Here is a 16397-nt window from a genome sequence, read left to right as displayed (position 1 = left end):
GGACAGTGCAGAGGGTGACAAAAACAATGGACCACATTTAACCCACTCTTGCCTGTTGTACTATATTCGGGTTTTGCTGTTCTGGCCCATTCGGTATTACACTCAGCGATCGAGAGTTTCACTCTGATTAAATTAATCTGGGACGGTTCTGTCAGATATTAATCCTACACGGTCCCAACAAACACACCGACTCCCACTTCCCTCCCACGTTTCTCCAGGATTGGTTTGAGAAATCCGCTCTCCAGTTTCGATGTCACACGTTACTTTATCAGTGGAGGGACCAAGAATGAACAGAGTACATTGGATCATTTCACAGCCGTCCACTTTATCTATGAAAGACTCTTTACCATCAAACCATACCGAGAGAAACAGCAGGGATGGAAACATCTGGTTTAATAGTTGGAGATTGTAAAGTCAGTCTGGATTCCAGCGTTAGGCACTGGTGGAATCCCATCTGTTTTCCATTCTGGTGCCTGTTCCTGCTCTGCCTGTAGACCCCATTCCCTCTGACCTTTCCCCCAGACCCACTTCCTTTGCTCAGACTGAAAAATTCCAACTGGGGAAAGTTTCCATCGATTTTTGTATTCAGAATTAAACCTGATATCTGCGCATGCGTCATTCAGCCCTGCCCCCAGAGCTGGGTGTTGGTGAGCAGAAGAGCGCATGCGCGCTCCCCTCCCCCTGCTCGGCCTGTGGGGCCATTCCCTCAGTGAGTGGAAGAAGATGGTTTAAAACAGGCGGGAATGGAGAGATCACGGCCCCGGGGTAAGGGAGCAAACAGCAGCCTCGTTACAGCAGCTCATCGCTCCGGGACCGTGTCCGCAGATGGGCTCAGAGATCGGCATTGAGACCGGGGTAAGTTCAGGGGGAGTCCGGGGGCTGTTTGTAAGAGGCGGAGTGGATCAGAAACTGGTCCCGGAACATGGAGTGAGCGGGGAAGGGAGAGACCATTCTGGGGCTGTGTGTGTACAGGGTGTGTCCAGGGTAAGGGAGACAGAATGGGAAGAACCTGCTATTTAAAATCATTGCTGCTTTCTCTCCCCAAACCAGTAGTGAATGTTCCTGGTTTAGTTCCAGTCTCACCCTGTTTGTTGTTATTGGACAGTGAACAGTGGAAACAGAGCCGGACAGTAAGGATGTGGAGAGTTATACAAAGATCATCTATTGCTGAGAAGTGTGAAGGACACATTTTAAACAGCGGCTGTTTGGTTTCGTTTGAACAGTTAGTCCCATGAGAGAGTGGATTAGAAACCTGACCCCTGCAAAGGTCCCCTCCCAATCGGATAGTCCCATTTATGGACCAGTGCAGGGGTTGGGTTGTGTTGTCTGGATGTCACTAAATTGTTGTAAAACAGCCCAACACACCTGGTATGCAGAAGCTGAGTGCTGCAGCACTGCAGTGGAGTCAGACACTGACACATCTTGTACACTGGTTTTCATTTGTGGATATTAAAATGATGATTAATGGAGATATTAAACTGATCACTTTTGTATTTTCTACCTCACCTGTTCTTGAGTTACAAGAGATCTTTTCTCCCGACAGGCAATTCCTTGAATGCCCCAGAATAAATGTGAAGTTTCCTCCACCTGAGGCACAAGGAACAGTGCAGCCAGCTCCTTCTCACACACAGTTGGTACATTATCACCCACAGAGCACGGAGACACAGACAGGTCATCAGTTCCACAGTCTCAGACTGCAGAAGTAGTCAGTCCCACACTGATCCCAAGTTCCAGAGACACAAATTCAATCCAACAGTCATACTGAGCAGGTGTGGCAGACACTGTTTCCAGTTCACCCTAACTCAGTACTGCTGACAGGTAGATACAAAAATCCCAGTCCAAAATCACACTTCCAGGTTGAAAGGCACTGTGTCAATCTCACAATAGGGCAACTTTAGCTACGAATTAAATACCAGATAGAAATCACACATGGTACCCAATTGAAAGGTACAGAATTAATCCCAATAATGTAATGTATCCTGAGATTCAAATCGAATACTAGCCCAGAACTCACACACGAGTTTAATACATGCAGTATCCATCTGAATAGCGTACCATGAGATACAAATTGCATACAAGTCCAAAACTCATGTACAGTATCAGATTGAGAAATGCTGAAAGATGGTGTAACCTGATACCAGTTCAGAACACGCTCATAGAATGAGGTTTAATGGTACAGTATCAATTCTATTAGTGCAGACTGAGACACACATTACATCACAGACAAAAATCTCACACACCATGAGACTGATGATATTGTATCAATTCCAATATTGTAGGCTGAGCTACACATTATAGGCCTATTCAAAAATGTCACCCTATCAGTATGGAAGATACATTATCTTCAAAATTATATTCACAATGATACAGATTTAAGAGTAATCCAAAAAGCGCACACATTATCTGATTAAAACCTACATCCAATCCTAATTTATCCATATTTACCAATTAAATAATGAGAAAGACAATATAAACATTGTTATTAAAGCTACAGTTTCTATCACCATAATGTAATCTGAGAGAATAATTACATACAGACACAGAATAAATCCTAAACTCAGATACCGTAATAGAGACTGACAGATACAGAATGAATCCCACACCCACATAGGTTATTGGAGATTGACACGACACAGAATCAATCCCAAACTCATGTCTGGCACCAGAGAGGATAGATATGGAATGAATCCCACACTGACATACAGTACCAGGGACTGACAGATATCGAGTTAATCCCACACTCAGGTAAGGTACAGAAAGATACAGAATGAATCCCACACCACAATGTCTGAGATTGCATATGTGGTTAATCCCACGCTCTCATAAAGTACCAGAGAGTGACAGGCAAAGTATGAATCCCACAAAAACAGAGTACCAGAGACTGACAGATATAGAATTAATCCCATACTGACACCGTACCAGAGAGTGAATATACAGAATGAATACCATACAAACAGTATGAGAGAATTTTTTTTTTATTCGTTCATGGGATGTGGGCGTCGCTGGCGAGGCCGGCATTTATTGCCCATCCCTAATTGACCTTGAGAAGGTGGTGGTGAGCCGCCTTCTTGAACCGCTGAAGTCCGTGTGGTGATTTTGACCCAGCGACGATGATGGAACAGTGATATATTTCCAAGTGGGGATGGTGTGTGACTTGGAGGGGGACATGCAGGTGGTGTTGTTCCCATGTGCCTGCTGCCCTTGTCCTTCCAGGTTGTAGAGGTCGCGGGTTTGGGAGGTGCTGTCGAAGAAGCCTTGGCGAGTTGATGCAGTGCATCCTGTGTATGGTCCACACTGCAGCCACTGTGCGCCGCTGGTGAAGGGAGTGAATGTTTAGGGTGGTGGATGGGGTGCCAATCATCGGGCTGCTTTGTCCTGGATGATGTCGAGCTTCTTCAGTGTTGTTGGAGCTGCACTCATCCAGGCAAGTGGAGAGTATTCCATCACACTCCTGACTTGTGTCTGGTAGATGGTGGAAAGGTTTTGGGGAGTCAGGAGGTGAGTCACTCGTCGCAGAATACCGAGCCTCTGACCTGCTCTTGTAGCCACGGTATTTATATGGCTGGTCCAGTTAAGTTTCTGGTCAATGATGACCCCCCAGGTTGTTGACGGTGGGGGACTCGGCGATGGTAATCCTGTTGAATGTCAAGGGGAGATGGTTCGGCTCTCTCTTGTTGGAGATGGTCATTGCCTGGCACTTGTCTGGCGTGAATGTTACTTGCCACCTATGAGCCCAAGCCTCGATGTTGTCCGGGTCTTGCTGCATGCGGGCTCGGACTGCTTCATTATCTGAGGGCTTGCGAATGGAACTGAACACTGTGCAATCATCAGCGAACATCCCCATTTCTGAACTTATGATGGAGGGAAAGTCATTGATGAAGCAGCTGAAGATGGTTGGGCCTAGGACACTGCCCTGAGGAACTCCTGCAGCAATGCCCTGGGGCTGAGATGATTGGCCTCCAACAACCACTACCATCTTCCTTTGTGCTAGGTATGACTCCAGCCATGGGAGATTTTTCCCCCTGATTCCCATTGACTTCAATCTTACTCGGGCTCCTTGGTGCCACATTCGGTCAAATGATGCCTTGATGTCAAGGGCAGTCACTCTCACCTCACCTCTGGAATTCAGCGCTTTTGTTCATGTTTGGACCAAGGCTGTAATGAGGTCTGGAGCCGAGTGGTCCTGGTGGAACCCAAACTGAGCAGCGTAGAGCAGATGCCGCTTGATTGCACTGTCGACGACACCTTCTATCACTTTGCTGATGAGTGAGAGTAGACTGATGGGGCGGTAAATGGCCGGATTGGATTTGTCCTGCTTTTTGTGGACAGGACATACCTGGGCAATTTTCCACATTGTCGGGTAGATGCCAGTGTTGTAGCTGTACTGGAACAGCTTTGCTAGAGGCGCAGCTAGTTCTGGAGCAGAAGTCTTCAGCACTACAGCTGGGATGTTATCGGGGCCCATAGCCTTTGCTGTATCCAGTGCACTCAGCCGTTTCTTGATATCACGTGGAGAGAATTGAATTGGCTGAAGACTGGCTTCTGTGATGGTGGGGATATCGGGAGGAGGCCGAGATGGATCATCCACTCGGCACTTCTGGCTGAAAATGGCTTCAGCCTTGTCTTTTGAACTCACGTGCTGGACTCCACCATCATTGAGGATGGGGATGTTTGCAGAGCCTCCTCCTCCCGTTAGTTGTTTAATTGTCCACCACCATTCACGACTGGATGTGGCAAGACTGCCGAGCTTTGATCTGATCCGTTGGTTGTGGAATTGCTTAGCTCTGTCCATAGCACGTTGCTTCCGCTATTTAGCATGCATGTAGTCCTGAGTTGTAGCTTCACCAGGTTGGCACCTCATTTTTAGGTACGCCTGGTGCTGCTCCTGGCATGCTCTTCTACACTCCTCATTGAACCAGGGTTGATCCCCTTGCTTGTTGGTAATGGTAGAGTGAGGAATATACTGGGCCATGAGGTTACAGATTGTGCTGGAATACAATTCTGCTGCTGCTGATGGCCCACAGCGCCTCATGGATGCCCAGTTTTGAGCTGCTAGATCTGTTCTGAATCTATGCCATTTAGCACGGTGGTAGTGCCACACAACACGTTGGATGGTGTCCTCGGTGTGAAGACGGGACTTTGTCTTCACGAGGACTGTGCAGTTGTCACTCCTACCAATACTGTCATGGACAGATGCATTTGCGACAGGTAGATTGGTGAGGACGAGGTCAAGTAAGTTCTTCCCTCGTGTTGGTTCACTCACCACCTGCTGCAGGCCCAGTCTGGCTGCTATCTCCTTCGGGACTCGGCCAGCTCGGTCAGTACCTGTGCTACCGAGCCACTCTTGGTGATGGACATTGAAGTCCCCCATCCAGAGTACATTCTGTGCCCTTGCTAACCTCAGTGCTTCCTCCAAGTGGTGTTCAACATGGAGGAGGACTGATACATCAGCTGAGGGAGGGCGGTAGGTGGTAATCAGCAGGAGGTTTCCTTGCCCATGTTTGACCTGATGCCATGAGATTTCATGGGGTCCTGAGTCAATGTTGAGGACTCCCAGGGCCACTCCCTCCTGACTGTATATCACTGTACCGCCACCTCTGGTGGGTCTATCCTGCCGGTGGGACAGGACATACCCAGGGATGGTGATGGGAGAGTCTGGGACGTTGGCTGAAAGGTATGATTCTGTGAGTATGGCCATGTCAGGCTGTTGCTTGACTCGTCTGTGGGACAGCTCTCCCAATTTTTGCACAATTCCCCAGATGTTAGTGAGGAGGACTTTGCAGGGTCGACTGAGCTTGGTTTGCCTTTCTCGTGTCCGGTGCCTAGTGGTCCGATGCCGGGTGGTCTGTTCGGTTTTATTCTTTTATTCTCCTACATTCCATCTTCCACATCACCGCCCCCACCCCCCAACTCATTCTGCACTGCCAACACTACTCTATCACATCACTCCTCACATCCATTCAAAGCTCATCCTCAACTTACCTGCACTTCCTCACCACTTACTCACCTCCCCATTACTCACCCCACCAGTGCCACTCAACACAATCTTCATACAATATCATGGCTCTGTCTCTGATGCATCTCTTTCATGGTCAGCTGCACCCAAATCAAAACATTCGTCGGTTGGCCACGTCACCATCACTCACTCACGTGTCTGTACTTTCTCCCCTTGCAGGAGTAGAGAGTCCAGAATGCACGGGAGAGGGTGAGGACCGGAGGGGGGCTGCAACAATTCATCATCCTCACAGACGCGGAGCAGGAGGCGCTGGAGCTGAGCTGCACCCTCGAGTGCCTGTCCATCGGGAATGCCGAGACTGGCACCCGATAAACGTCTGGTGACAGAACTTTAACATTCAGCACACACAATGTTAATTGATGTTTACAGGCCTTGCCATCTTCAGCACCTCAGCATCTGTGATTATGCTTAATATTGCCTTCTGTTCTCTTACAGGGCCTTCAGTGACCGCTGTGACGGCAGAGGGCGATTCCTAGGAGGACCTGCTGGCCTCTGAGGACACAGCGTCACATCTGAGTGAGCCATCCACCAGCGCAGATACCCACCTCGGTGGGTCCTAGTCCGCAGCTAGTTGGGGTCGCACATGGTGAGTCCCCACACGCATGTGAGCACGAGCAGACACTGGTGGCAGGGACAGCTGTGGAGAGTCCGTGTCGGTGGGAGCACTCCTCTCCAGGCTCTGCTCAGCTGGACACAGATGCTGAACCCTGGGGGACATCCTTTAAAAGGAGAATGATCGAGGGGCAGCAGCACATTTGTGAGGTGCCAGAACAGGTGCCACGCACACTCTCCACAATCACGCAGAGGATGGAGGAGTCCAACTCCTGCATGAGTGGAATGGTGGCACAGGTACGGGAGGGAATCTCTGAGATACTGTCACAGGTACGGGAGGGAATCTCTGAGATACTGTCACAGGTACGGGAGGGAATCTCTGAGATACTGCCACAGGTACGGGAGGGAATCTCTGAGATACTGCCACAGGTACGGGAGGGAATCTCTGAGATACTGTCACAGGGACGGGAGGGAATCTCTGAGATACTGTCACAGGTACGGGAGGGAATCTCTGAGATACTGTCACAGGGACGGGAGGGAATCTCTGAGATACTGTCACAGGGACGGGAGGGAATCTCTGAGATACTGTCACAGGGACGTGAGGACATCTCTGACATACTGTTGTGGGTAAGTGTGGGTATGTCTGCGATGGAGGGAAGGCTAGCTTTCATTGAGCTTCAAGCATGGCTCAGAAATCAGTCCATTCGGGCCATAACAAAGGTCATTCAGATTCTGGGTGAACAACTTTCTGCCGCCTTAAACAGGCTGATAGATACACTAGCACTGGCCTTACAAGGCTTCATACATGTCCTCCAAACTCTTGTGCAGCAGTGTGGTAGGAGTGGTGTGGGCCTGGCCCAGGAGAGGGATGATGGCGAAAGGGGACATGGAAGTGGGGACGCCACTCAAAGCGCTCCCACGTCTCACCCGTTGCCCCCCTCTCAACCAGTCACCACAATGCTGCCTCCTCTCCAGGTGGCCGAGTCTGCCCCTGCAAAGGTGGAGGTGGAGCAGTCTTTGGAGGGGCCCTCACAGGCACCAAATCCCAGAGGGCGTAGGCCCAAAGCATCGAATCGGTCAGGGCATGAAAAAGAGCAACCCGCCACTACCTCTACTGCAGCCACAGGGAATGCACCACATACAAGTAGTCAGAAGCGAACGGCGAAGGTTTTGTGAGCACGAAGGGGATGCACAAGAGTGTTTGACATTTGGTCATGTTTTTTATTTATTTTTGTTTTTTGTTAAACTCACATTAAATATTATTATTGTCACCACTACTGCCACGTCTTGGTCATTCTTGATTGGCTCCTGTAATAAGGCCCTTTCATGAGCTTCACCATGACCGCCCACACTTGATGCCACCCATTGGGTCACTCTACAGTGAGTGTATGTGTAGTTACAGGACTGTTTTGTGCAGGGAGTAGGAGCTGGTGTGGGCGCTGCTCTATGCAGGTGGTGTGAGGACTGGACACTTCACACTGTCTGATGTTAGGAGAACCGTTCACATATCAGTAACTCCCTGGCCTCACGAGCAGCCAGGTGAGCTGCTGCTCTGCCAATGGGTTGCTCCTGCTCCTCCTCTTCACTGTGGGTGGCAGATGTGGATGGGGCCTCCTCAAGTGGCACCCCTCTCTGTTGTGCCATGTTGTGCAAGGCACAACAGATGACTATAATGCATCCCACTCTGTCTGTTGCTTATTGAAGCTGACAAGTCCCCAGGTCCTTGCGGACTTCATCCTCGGGTCTTAAAAGAAGTGGCTGCAGAGATAGTAGATGGATTGGTATTAATTTTCCAAAATTCCCTAGATTCTGGAAAGCTCCCATCAGATTGGAAAATAGCGAATGTAACTCCTCTTTCAAGAAAGGAGGGAGACAGAAAGCAGGAAACTACAGGCCAGTTAGCTTAACATCTGTCATTGGGAAAATGCTAGAATCTATTAGTAAGGAGGTTATAGCAGGGCACTTAGAAAATCTCAATGCAATCAGGCAGAGTCAACACGGCTTTGTGAAAGGGAAATTGTGTTTGACTAATTTATTAGAGTTCTTTGAGGAAGTAACAAGCAACGTGGATAAAGGGGATCCTGTGGATGGGGTGTACTTGGATTTCCAGATGGCTTTTGACAAGGTGTCACATCAAAGGCTACTACACAAAATAAGAGCTCATAGTGTCGGGGGTAACATATTAGCATGGATAAAGGATTGGTTAGCTAACAGGAAACAGAGAGTAGGCATAAATGGGTAATTTTCAGATTGGCAAGATGTAACGAGTGGAGTGCCACAGGGATCAGTGCTGGGGCCTCAAATATTTACAATCTATATCAATGACTTGGATGAAGGGACCGAATGTATGGTTGCTAAATTTGCTGATGACACAAAGGTAGGTAGGAAAGCAAGTTGTGAAGAGGACATAAGGAGTCTGCAAAGGGATATAGATAGGTTAAGTGAGTGGGCAAAAATTTGGCAGATGGTGTATAATGTGGGAAAATGTGAACTTGTCCACTTTGGCAGGAGGAATAGAAAAGCAGTATATTATTTAAATGGAGAGAGATTGCAGAACTCTGAGGTACAGACGATCTGGGTGTCCGAGTACATGAATCACAAAAAGTTAGTATGCAGGTACAGCAAGTGATTAGGAAGGCAAATGGAATGTTGTCATTTATTGCAAGGGGAATGGAATATAAAAGTAGAGATGTTTTGCTACAGTTGCACAGGGCATTGGGGAGACCACATCTAGAATACTGTGTGCAGATTTGGTCTCCTTATTTCAGAAAGGACATAATTGCTTTGGAGGCAGTTCAGAGAAGGTTCACTCGACTGATTCCTGGGATGAGGGGGTTATCTTATGAGGAAAGGTTGGACAAGTTGGGCCTGTATACACTGGAGTTTAGAAGAATGAGAGGTGATCTTATTGAAACATAGAAGATCCTGAGGGGACCAGAAGGGGTTGATGCTGAGAGGATGTTTCCCCTTGTGGGAGAGACTAGAACTCGGGGCCACAGATTAAAAATAATGGGTCTCCCATTTAAGACGGAGATGAGGAGAATTTTTTTCTCTCCGAGGGTCGTGAGTCTGTGGAACTCCCTTCCCTCGAGAGCGGTGGAGGCAGGGTCATTGAGTATTTTTAAGGCTGAGTTAGATAGATTCCTGATTAACAAGGGAGTCAAAGGTTATAGTAGTTAGATGGGAAAGTAGGGTTGAGGTCACAATCAGATCAGCCATGATCTTATCAAATGGCAGGGCAGGTTCGAGGGGCCGAATGGCCTGCTCCTGCTCTTAATTCGTATGTTCGTATGCTCCCCAGAATTATCAAGGCACCTGAAGCGCATCTTGAGCAGCCCTATAACGTGCTCAATTGTAGGCCTGATAGTGATGTGGTTGTTGTTATCTCGACGCTGTTGCTCGGTGTTGGGGTTCCTCAGAGGTGTCATGAGCCATGTGTGCAGGGGGTATCCCTTGTCCCCGAGGATCCAGCTCTTGCGGGTGTTCAGTGTGTGGAAGGGGGTGGGATGTTGGACTCCCGGAGGATGAAGGAATCGTGGCAGCTGCCAGGGTATCTGGCGCACACGTGAAGGAATCTCTTGTGGTGGTCACAGATGAGCTGAGTGATGATGGAGTGATAGCCCTTCCTGTTGATGAACAGTCCTGGCTCGTGTGGAGGTGCTCGTATTGCTATATGTGTGCAATCGATTACACACTGCACCTGTGGGAAGCCAGACACAGCGTGGAATCCCACTGCCCTCTCTGTCTGGCTGAGGTTGTCCATGGGGAAGTTGACGTAGTGCGAGGCCCTGCGAAACAAGCCATTGGTGACCTGCCTTATGCACTTGTGTGCAGGCGACTGAGAGACCCCGGCAATGTCCCCAGCGGCACCCAGGAATGATCCGGAGGCGAAGAAATTGAGGACAATGATGAATTCGACAGTGACAGGTAAGGAGATGCTGCTAGACCCAGCCGGTAACAGTTCGACATGAAGGAGGCTGCAGATGTCTGCGACTACCTTGCGACTGTCTCTAAGCCTCCGTATGCACTGCCGTTCAGAGAGGTCCAGGAAGCTGAGCCTCAGTCTGTAGACCCTGTGGCTAGGGTAATGCCTCCTGTGACGTCACTCTCTCTGTTGTTGCCCTCTGTGCTCTTGTGCAGGTGCCTGTGGTGCAGCACTGTGTTGTGGAGCTCCACGTGGCGGAGGTGGGCGCCGTGCCTGGGAAGGCTGGTGATGTTGCTCGTCCTCAGATGTAGTGGTGAATGCAGCCATGGCGCCCCCCCCATCCTGATGGTGTGAGTTTGAGGGGGCCCTCAAAGTCGTTAAATATGTTTGAACAGCAGAGTTTTTGGGTGTAAAGTGAGAATTTTGAGTGAAATCAAAAAGGTCTTGCAGCTAAAACTTTGTCTGAAGAGACAGAGTGCCCTGCTGCAATAAATGAGGTTTTCTCCCCATCTGTCAAATAAACATTTGCATCTCCCACTGGCTGCTGGCTGAAACACGTCTGCTCCAACAGGGAGTGTTTTCCACAGCACTGGAAACACGCTGAGGATCCTTCAAAATCGCACCCCTGCCAAATGGTCGAGTCAATCAAGTAGGTCAACTATTGGACAAACGATGCAAATTATCATCCCGCGGGCTTTAATTGCCGGTGGGACTTCTGCATTCAGGAGGCGCGCTCACCTGGACGCTCCATGGGGAACCCGGAAGTTGGTGGGTTGGATCTGGGCTCTGAACCCGCTTGGGATTTCAGCGATTTTTGGAGCCCCCTCCAGCCCTCAACGCACCTGCTCCTTCACCCGAAAATCGAGCCCACGATATCAATTCCATTAGTGCAGGCTGAGCTACACATTATATATCACTACAAAAATATCACCATATCAGTTTGAAAAATACAGTGTAATTCACAATTGTGTTCACAGATAGAGAATTAATAGTAGTCCAAAAAGCACACACATTATCTGATTAAAACCTAAAGCGTTAAATTTTATAGTATATCCATAGCAACCAATTAAATACTGTGCGAAAAACAATTTATACATTATGATATTAATGCTACAGTTTTGAATGCCATACTGTAAATGGAAATACAAATTACATAATGATACAGAATGAATCCCACACACACATACAATACCAGAGACTTTGAGAAACACAATGAATCTCAGACTCAGATACAGTGACAGAGACTGACAGATACAGAATGAATCCCTCACTCACACGTTGTTCCAGAGTCTGACAGATACAAGATGAATGCCTCATTCATTTACAGTATAAGAGACTGAGAGACCTGACTCACATCGAGTTAGAGAAACTGACCGATACAGATTGAATCCCACACTCACACACAGTACCAGAGACTGTCAGATACAAAATCAATCCCTCACACACAGTACCAGAGACTGACAGAAACAGATTGCATCTCACACACAGACTGAACGAATGTTGCTCACACAGACAATCTGTATTAATATTATTCAATATTGATTGAAATCATAATCTCTGAATCAGTCCGATTTTGTTGTACTAAATTGTGTAACAAGAGAGACAGAGAGGAAAATACTGTAAAATAGTGAGAGGAATTTAATACAACTTGACAGCCGTTGTTTGGTCTAATGAAATATACTCAAAGCTCGTCTCCATTCCCACTATTTCTGGATCCCACCGTCCAATATAATATGAACATTATTGTCCGCTGTGACCCTCTGTGATCGGTAAACTTCAATGGACCGGAATGTGGTGACATCTGCTGACCGGAAGCGAGAACTGGAACAGAGCGGAACAAATTCACATTCTGTGTCAGGGTGACAGAAACAGGACAGTGAGCAATGTGAGGAAATAGTTTGTCTGTAAGTTCCACTCTCGTATTGTTTCACATTTTGAGAATTGAAAATAAAAATAATCGGTTTATAATAACGTTGATTTTTAAACGTTCGATTGTTGTAAATATTCCCCCCGATATTTCACTGTACATTGAGCAGTATTTCTGCCTGATTTCTCAGGACACTATTTACATTACTTCAAATAAACCAAACAAAAATACGGATAAATACTGAGCACAATGCTGAAAGTTTCACAGGATCAGCCGAAAGGGAAATGGATGGAATACAGAAGGAATAAAGCAAAAATAAAACCCGGAAATGCTGGAAAGACTCAGCAGGTCCGGCAGCATCTGTGGAGAAGGGAAGCTCGGTTTAACGGTTCAAGTCAATGACCCTTCTGTAGGCCTGAAAGGTTAATCCGACCTCCCTCTCTCCACAGATGCTGCCCGACCTGTTGAGACTTTCCAGCATTTTCTGTTTCTCTCTCCGATTTCCAGCATCTACAGAATTTTCCTCTTTGAAACAATAAATTAATTCACGGTTAGGAATTGAAATTTGAATAAGGAACCAGAAGCAGTGGAGGGAAAAGCTTCAGAAAGTTAATGAATTTCACTGAATTAAAGACTGATACAGCATAGAGAAAGCCATTCGGCCCTCCTGTCTGTGCCGGCTCTTTGAAAGAGCTATCCAATTAGTCCCACTCCCCTTTTCTTTCCCCATAGTCCTGCAATTTTTCCCCTTCAAGTATTTATCCAATTCCCTTTTGAAAGTTATTATTGAAACATAAGAACATAAGAAATAGGAGCAGGAGTAGGCCTATCGGCCTCTCGAGCCTGCTCCGCCATTCAATAAGATCATGGCTGATCTGATCCCAACCACAAATCTAAAGAACACAAGAAGTAGGAGCAGGACCCGGCCACTCAGCCCCTGGGCCCTCTCCGCCACCCACAGGGCCTTGACCGATCCGAACTCAGCTTCATGTCCAATTACCTGCCCGCTCCCCATAACCCCTAATTCCCTTTACTTCTAGGAAACTGTCTATTTCTGTTTTAAATTTATCTAATGATGTAGCTTCCACAGCTTCCTGGGGCAGCAAATTCCACAGACCTACTACCCTCTGAGTGAAGAAGTTTCTCCTCATCTCAGTTTTGAAAGAGCAGCCCCTTATTCTAAGCTTATGCCCCCTAGTTCTAGTTTCACCCATCTTTGGGAACATCCTTACCGCATCCACCCGATCAAGCCCCTTCACAATCTTATATGTTTCAATAAGATCACCTCTTGAATCTGCTTCCACCACCATTCCAGATCATAGCAACTCGTTGGGTAAAAAAGTTCTCCTCATCTCACCTCTGATTCTTTTGCCAATTATTTTAAATTTGTGTCCTTTGGTTACTGGACCTTCTGCCTCTGGAAACAGTTTCTCCTTATTTACTGTAACAAAACCTTTCCTGATTTTGAACATCTCTATTAAATCTTCCCATATCCTTCTCTGCTCTAAGGAGAACCATCCCAGCTTCTCCGGTCTCTCCACCTAACTGAAGTTCCACATCCTTGGTTCCAATCTAGTAAACCCCCTCTGCACCCTCTCTAAGGCCTTGATATTCTTCCTAAACTGTGGTGCCCAGAATTGGACACAATACTCCAGCTGGGGCCTAACTAGTTATTTTTAAAGGTTTAGCATAACCTTCTTGCTAACTAATCCACTCTATACCTCTGTTTATAAAGCCAAGAATCCTGTCTGCTTTTTTAACAGCCTGATCCACTTGTCTTGTCACCTTCAAACATTTGACTCTGTAAACCCCCAGGTCTCTCTGTTCCTGCACTCGCGTTAAAATTGTACTAATTCTGTCCGGATCTACGGTGCAGTTCAGGGCAAATAATACTTATCATAAAAAGGAACAAAATCAGAGTTAACTCCCCGTTATAGGGAAAACAAATTAATGTTGAATGTATTTTTATGTAACTGATTTCCCTTTTTGTTTTGGAATCAAAATACCCCTGACCATCAAATTCAGTTTTCAATCCTGGGGATTCTGAAGTAAATAGATTAGAATTAAAAGCACCAAACTGCAATCGCCAGGAATCAAAGTCAGCTATTCTCACCAATTTACCACCATTGCTCATTACAGGAGAGAAATGGAGCGTTTCTCTGGATTTGGAGACTGACACGCTTCAATCATCCGCAATAAAACCGTTCCCGAATATCAACCCCTGAACAGACACAGCAGGCTGTTGGATTTTGTCCTTTATTTGAACTGGTCTCTGACGGAATTTTTCTCAAGTCTCGCCACATAACCGAAGTCCCTCATCTCTGGTACCATTCTAGTAGATCTCCTCTACAATCTCTCCAAGGCCTTCTTAAAGTGTGGTGCCCGAATGGGACACAATACTCCAGTTTGGGCCTAATTTATAAAGATTGAGCAGAACTTCCTTGCTTTTGTACTCTATGCCTCTATTTATAAAGCCAATGATCTGGTAAGCTTTTTAACAGCGTTATCAAATTGTCCTGTCACAATTGTATATGTGAACCCCCCAATCTCTCTGTTCCTGCACCATCGTTAAAATTGTACCATTTAGTTTATATTGCCTCCCCTCGTTCTTCCTTCCAAATGACATTATTTACACTGTTCTGCATTAAAATTCACCTGCCATGTGTCTCCCCATCTCACCAGTCGGTCTATGTCCTGCTGAAATCTGCTACCAATGTCCTCACTGTTTACTTCATTTCCAAGCTTTGTTCACTTTGCAAGCTTTGAAATTATGCCTAGTATACCCAAGCCCTGTTCATTAATATATATTAACAAGAGCAGTGGTCTTACTACCAACCCTTGGGGGACAGCACTGCACACTTCCCTCAGTCTGAAAAACAACTTTTCACCACTGCTCTCTGCTCTGTCCCTGAGCCAATCTCGTATCCACGCTGCCACTGCCCTTTAATCTTCAATTTTGCGAACCAGTGGCTCTTTATCAAACGCCTTTTCTAATACATATAGGTAACATTAACTGCACTACCTTCATCAACTTTTTCCGTTATTTCATCCAAGAACTCAATTAAGTTAGAAGGAGGTTTCTGAGCTTCAGTGGGCCACACTCCCATTTCTGGTTTCTAATTCAGTGGCGGCTCTGAGCTTTTGAAGCCGCCAGACTGAAGATTATGAACTAACAATGTGTTCAAAGGCCGAGTACGGGATTGGTTATGGGATTGGACAAGAATCCTAGGGTTCAAATCCCATCATTCACCAAATCTGGCAATGATAATGATAGTTAATGATAGCATAATGATAATATACATTTCAATAAGGAGCAGGAATCAGCAGAGGGAAAAGCTTCAGAAAATCAATGGCTTTCACTGAATCCGGGTAATTCTGTCCCGGATCCACGATACAGATCAGAGTAAATAATAATTATCAATAGAAAGGGGCAAAATCAAAGCTCGGGGTAATCCCATGTGTGTGGGAATCCCCTGAGAAGAAGGGCCCTTCTCACCGCCAGACAGGTGACATTTCCCGGTGGATCTTTACACAGTGAGCGGCTCTTTCAATATAAACTGGGGCTGGAGAGAGGCTTTGGGAAATGAACTTCCGGATTACAGGGAGGGGGCGCGTGATTGGTGGCAGACACTAAATCTGATTGGATATATAAAGGGACCAATCAGAAAGTTAGAGTTCACCCATCCCTCATTAGCATGGGGCGATGACGTCAGCCTATTTAATCCGAGCTCGGAGCGGATTTGGTTCATTTCTGGATCTGAAATTGAGTTTGGAAAATGCCTGAGGACAAGAAAGCAGCTGCCAAGAAGGGCGCCAAGAAAACCCTGAATAAAGCACCAGCCAAGGGCGGGAAGAAGCGGAGAAAGTCGAGGAAGGAGAGTTATGGCATCTACATCTACAAAGTGATGAAGCAGGTTCACCCCGACACCGGCATCTCCTCCAAGGCCATGGGCATCATGAACTCCTTTGTGAACGATATTTTCGAGCGCATCGCGGGTGAGGCTTCCCGCCTGGCCCATTACAACAAGCGGGCGACC

The 16397-nt window shown here is 46.9% G+C and overlaps 1 protein-coding gene and 1 long non-coding RNA gene across 6 annotated transcripts in view; one reads left to right on the top strand and one right to left on the bottom strand.

Moving 5' to 3' along the window:
- Positions 1 to 16397, bottom strand: part of LOC137309168 (zinc finger protein 585A-like) — a gene marked incomplete at its 5' end in the record, with an annotated part of 65008 nt that overhangs the window by 20020 nt on the left and 28591 nt on the right. The window lies entirely within an intron of this gene.
- On the top strand, positions 648 to 14951 carry LOC137320283 (uncharacterized). Of its 5 annotated transcripts, XR_010962445.1 has the most exons (6): positions 648 to 855; positions 1544 to 1630; positions 6176 to 6335; positions 6452 to 6602; positions 10403 to 10495; positions 12810 to 12906. It is a non-coding gene; the product is annotated as an uncharacterized lncRNA (long non-coding RNA). The 5 variants fall into 5 exon arrangements; XR_010962443.1 differs by lacking the exons at positions 1544 to 1630; positions 12810 to 12906 and adding an exon at positions 14500 to 14951; XR_010962441.1 differs by lacking the exon at positions 1544 to 1630.

This window comes from Heptranchias perlo, chromosome 3 (genome assembly GCF_035084215.1).
Source record: "Heptranchias perlo isolate sHepPer1 chromosome 3, sHepPer1.hap1, whole genome shotgun sequence".
Taxonomy (NCBI): Eukaryota; Metazoa; Chordata; class Chondrichthyes; order Hexanchiformes; family Hexanchidae; genus Heptranchias; species Heptranchias perlo.
Note: the sequence above shows the minus strand (reverse complement) of the source record. Positions and strands in the feature narration are given on the sequence as shown.